Raw genomic sequence first — 5,519 nt, 5'->3', positions numbered from 1 at the left:
GCTTCTATCAGTTCTCCTTCATATTATCTTTCTTCCTCCTGGGCCTGCTTATCTTTACACTAGGCACTGTAACTTATTTATAGAAATCACTTGAGGCCTAGGATGTTATCTGTCCTCAGAGATTATTTCAGTCTGTCCTGCCAAAAGCCTGGAGACACCAGCAATATGGATAGATTTAATGCAGTTTGTAAGTTGAAGGTTTTTCAGACATCTTCATAATTCAAAACTGGTCTTAAGGCCACCAGTGAAAATGATTAAATAGGAAAATGCTTATATTTGCTTCCTAACCAATAAGCTATTTTCCTTTAACTATCACTTAATAACTTAATATCATTATACTAAGAAAAATCTGACTTTATTATTTTTTTATGCATAGTAATTTTTATTTATTGAGAAAAACAACTCCTTAACCCACATATTCACAGTTCAGGAACACAGGTCAGTGACGAAACTTCTATGGAATTCAATGCAAAGAAACTCTTTATATTCCAAAATCATTTTGTACTCTGAAAGATACCAGCTCTTCTCATCTCCTCAAAATCTTTCATGGAATCATAATTCCTGTAGAAATCTGCATATGCTTTCTTTGTTCAGCCACACCAAACTTACAGGCACATGCAACTCCCACGGCGACAATGAATGCTCCAACGATATGAAACCGCAGACGCCTGGCCAGAAGACCTCGCATCTGAGGTTTTGCCAAAGCACCGGAAGCCATGGTGGTAAATGTCCTCAACACCAACAAAAAAAAAAATCTGACTTTAAATAAAAAAAAATAAACTTTCAGTTTATTTTTTGAGGTAGGGTCTTGCTCTAGCTCAGGCTGTCCTGGAATTTACTATGTTTGAGTCTGGCCTTGAACTCACAGTGATCCTCCTATCTCTGCCTCCCAAGTGCTAGGGTTAAAGGTGTGCACCACCATGCTTGGTGAAAATTCTTTTCTTATGGAATTGATTTAATTAAATAGTTGATTAGGGAGCCAGAGGTGGTGACACATGCCTTTAATCCCAACACTCAGGGGGCAAAGGTAGGGGATCACTATCTATGAGTTTGAGGCCACCTGAGAATACAGAGTGAATTCCCAGGTCAGCCTGGGTTAGGATGAAACCCTACCTCAAAAAACCAAGAAAAAGAAAGAAAGAAAGAAAGAAAGAAAGAAAGAAAGAAAGAAAGAAAGAAGGAAGGAAGGAAGGAAGGAAGGAAGGAAGGAAGGAAGGAAGGAAAAAGAAAAGGAAATTATTTTTAATTTTTTTATTAACAACTTCCATGATTATAAAAAAATATCCCATGGTAATACCCTCCCTCCCCCCACTTTCCCCTTTGAAACTCCATTTTCCCCATCTCAATCAGTCTTTCTTTTATTTTGATGTCATGATCTTTTCTTCCTATTATGATGGTCTTGTGTAGGTAAATGTCAGGCACTGTGAAGTCATGGATATCCAGGCCTTTTTGTGTCTGGGAGGAGCACGTTATAAGGAGTCCTATCCTTCCTTTGGCTCTTATATTCTTTCTGCCACCTCTTCCACAATAGACCCTGAGCCTTGGAAGGTGTGATGGAGATATTGCCGTACTGAGCACTCCTGTCACTTCCTTCTAGCACTATGATGCCTTCTGAGTCGTCCCAAGGTCACTGTCATCTGAAAAGAGAAGATTCTCTACCAAAAATGAGAGTAGCATTAATATAAGGGTATGAACATTAAGAGAAGTGCTAACTGGGCAGTTTGATAAGTATAGTATATACATTTAGCCAGACAGCAGCAGACGTTACACCCCTAGGGCTCATGACTAACCCTGTTTTAGGTTTGCAGTATCAAGGATGTATTCTCTCCCATGGAGCGAGCCTCCAGTCCAATTAGAGGGCAGTTGGTTTCCACCATGACAGACAGGCCACTATTGCGCCCGTTGGCTCATTTGGCCTGGCTGGCCAAATATAAGGCTTGCAGTGTCCACTGTTGAGTATCTTCACTGGTGTTTTCTCTTTCTCCCATTGAACTGTATGCATAATGGCATCTTCCAGTTTTCTGTCAGCTGGAGGAGGTTATCAGCTCAGTTCCAGCATAATTTTTCTTAATTGTGCTAAATACTGTCAAGTGTATTTAAACAGCATGTTAGACTGTTGGTATAGCTCAATGGGAGAGTTGTTGCCCAACAATCAGAAGCTGTGAGTTCAATCCCTAGCACTACCAATAAATTGTCTAAAGAGCACTTGAGACCAATGTTTAGGTAGAATGGTTATTATAAATAACAATTGTATCTAAATAAGCCAAGTTTCTTACATTGAAAAACAAACTGGATTAGTTAATGGTGTGTGTGAGTGTGCTTTCCTGGAGATCCTGGGCATTGAACACCCTAGTTGTCACTCTGATACCCCTAGGCTAGAGTGTTTAACATTTTTTGTTTCACAGATCCCTTTGGCATTCTAAGGAAGCTATGAACTCCTCACAATAATATCTTTAAACATTTAGGATAAGGGCTGGAGACATGGTCTAGTGGTTAACGTACTTACCTGCAAAAGCCTCAGATCCAAGTTTGATTCCCCAGTATCCAAGTAAGCCAGATGCACAAGGTAGCACATGCACCTGCAGTTCATTTACAATGTCTCAAGGTTCTGGTGCACCCATTCTCTCTCTCTCAAACAAATAAAAAAGCTAAGGACAAAATGCACATATATAATTTTAAAAGGTAGCTTATTACATTGAAACACACTTAGCAAAACTTATCAAAATTTATGATAGTAATGCATGTGCCCTCTCGATGCACCAAGTGAGATCTAGTGTTGTGGGTTTTGGGAGGCACGGAGCCTTTCTGGGATCTAAAAAGGCTTAGCTTAGAGGTAGAGTGCCAGATGCTCATCGGCCACTAAAACTCCCCAAGTCAGTGGTTCTAAAGTTCATCATCTGTGGCCCCTGAAGAATGACCAGTGCAGACAAAGCAGGACGAGTTAAATAAGGAGTTATTAGAAAAAGCAAAGCAGGGAAGCTCCAGAGAAGAAAAGCATCCTGAGTGGAGAGGGGTCCTGAGTGGAGAAGGGTCCTGAGTGGAGAGGGTCCTGAGTGGGGAGGGGTCCTGAGTGGAGAGGGGTCCTGAGTGGAGAGGGTCCTGAGTGGGGAGGGGTCCTGAGTGGAGAGGAAACCTGACAGAGAGGGGACCTGACTGGGGAGTCACATACTGACTGGGAGATGTAAATAAATTAAGGATTAAGTCAGGGTAGATTGTTGGTTACTCTGAATGTATGTGGAGGACTTCTGATAAGCTGATGAGCTAGACAAAGGATTGTTTATTTTGTATGTGTGGGTCAGCTGACTTCCTGGTCTGTCAGCATGAGTCAGGGCTTTTGAATTTTGGAAGTCAGAGCCTTTGGATTTCAGTTCCCATTCAGTTCTGCATTCTGTACTTAACATAAAATCTCAGTGCTCATCTGCTCTGTCAGGCCATACACATATCTATTTATTCTTTTCGAGACTGACTAGCTGTGCACAAAATATGAACTATCTGACTCCTACTTCCTATCACTAGCAGCAGGTCTACCAATCAGTTCTAATTAGAAAGACTGACATGGGATAGGGAGGTATCTTAGTTGGTAAAGTGTTTGCCTAGCATGCAGGAGGCCCTGGGTTTGATCCCCAGTACTACATAAATGAGGCATAGTAGTGCAAAGCTGTACTTCCAGCACTTGAAAGGTAGAGGCAGGAGGATCAGAAGTTCAAGGCCACCTTCAGTTACAAAGGAAGTTTGTTTTGAGGCCAGCCTGGGATGGAGATCTTGTGTCAAAAAAAGTAATAAAAAAATCAAGTAGAAATGGAAAGATGGTGTGTTTCCATATAAAATTAAGACTTTAAAAATATTTTTATTTATTTATTATTTGACAGAGAAAGAGGGGGAGAGAGAGAGAGAGAGAGAATGGGCGCGCCAGTGCCTCCAGCCACTGCAAATGAACTCCAGAGGCATGCGCCCCCTTGTGCATCTAGCTAACATGGGTTCTGGGGAATCAAACCTGGATCCTCTGGCTTGCAGCCAAGTGCCTTAACCACTAAGCCATCCCTCCAGCCCAAGACTTTTTTTTTCTTTCTTCCTATTTTTGTAAATAGTGTTGGAATTTTGACTGGGATTGCATTGACTATGTTAGGTTGCCTTTGGTTGGATGGCATCTTCTGATCCATCAGCATACGAGGTTGTGGTGGTTTGATTCAGGTGTCCCCCATAAACTTAGGTGTTTCGAATGCTAGGTTCTCAGCTGATGGCAATTTGGGAATTAAAGCCTCTTGGAGGCAGTGTATTTTTGGGGGTGGGGTTATGAGTGTTATAGCCAGATTCCTCTAACCAGTGTCTGGCACACTCTCCTGTTGCTGTTGTCCACCTGATGTTGGCCAGGAGGTGATGTCCCCTCTCTGCTCATGCCAGTGTTTTCCCCTGCCATCATGGAGCTTCCCCTTGAGTCTTTAAGCCAAAACAAACCCTTTTCCCCACAAGCTGCTCTCGGTCAGCTGTTTTCTGTCAGCAATGTGAACCTGACTGTGACAGAGGTCTTTCCATCTTCTTTTTTTTATATTTTATTTTTGTTTACTCATTTATTTGACAGAGAAGGAGGGAGAGAAAGAGAGAGAGAATGGGCACACCAGGGCTTCCAGCCACTGCAAACGAACTCCAGACATGTGCATCCCCTTGTGCATCTGGCTAACGTGGGTCCTGGGGAATCAAACCTGGGTCCTTTGGCTTTGCAAGCAAATGCCTTAGCCGCTAAACCGTCCCTCAAGCCCAAGTTTTTTTTTTTAAATATTTATTTAACAAAGAAAGAGGGGAAAAGAGAGAGAGAGAGAGAGAGAGAGAGGGAATGGATGTGCCAGGGTTTCCAGCCACTGCAAACGAACTCCAGATGTGTGTGCCCCCTTGTGCATCTGGCTAATGCAGGTCCTGGGGAATCGAACCTGCAGCCCAAGTTTTTAATATTTTATTTTTGTTTATTAATTTATTCGTTTTTAATATATTATTTATTTATTTATTTGAGAGAGAGAAAGAGGGAGGGAGAGATAGAGAATGGGTGCACCAGGGCCTCCAGCCACTGCAAACAAACTGCAGATGCATGTGCCTTCTTGTGTACCTGGCTTATGTGGGTCCTGGAGAGTAGACCTGGGATCCTTTGGCTTTGCAGACAAATGCCTTAACTGGGAAGCCCTTTTCCATCTTCTAATGTCTTCCTAAATATCTTTTTTCAGTGCTTTCAAATTATCATTATAGAGCTCTGGCTCAAGCGGACCTGAAATTCACCATATAGTCTCAGGGTAGCCTCGAACTCATGGTGACCCTCCTACCTCTGCTTCCTGAGTGCTGGGATTAAAGGCGTGCACCACCATGTCCAACTTTTTATTTTATTTTTGAGGGGAGAGGGAGAGGAGGGAGAGGAAAGAGAGAGAGAGGTACAGAATGGGCATGCCAGGGCTTTTTAGCCACTGTGAACTAACTCCAGACCTGTGCGGCCCCTTGTGGGCATGCTTGGCATTGCATGCTCATGTCACTTGAGT

General features: G+C 42.6%; 1 pseudogene; it reads right to left on the bottom strand.

The window, feature by feature from the left end:
- Positions 1 to 371: 371 nt before the first annotated feature.
- LOC101603444 lies at positions 372 to 741 on the bottom strand (annotated as a pseudogene).
- Between the last annotated feature and the right edge of the window lie 4,778 nt (positions 742 to 5,519).

Source organism: Jaculus jaculus, chromosome 12, assembly GCF_020740685.1.
Source record: "Jaculus jaculus isolate mJacJac1 chromosome 12, mJacJac1.mat.Y.cur, whole genome shotgun sequence".
NCBI classification, from domain to species: Eukaryota; Metazoa; Chordata; class Mammalia; order Rodentia; family Dipodidae; genus Jaculus; species Jaculus jaculus.
Note: the sequence above shows the minus strand (reverse complement) of the source record. Positions and strands in the feature narration are given on the sequence as shown.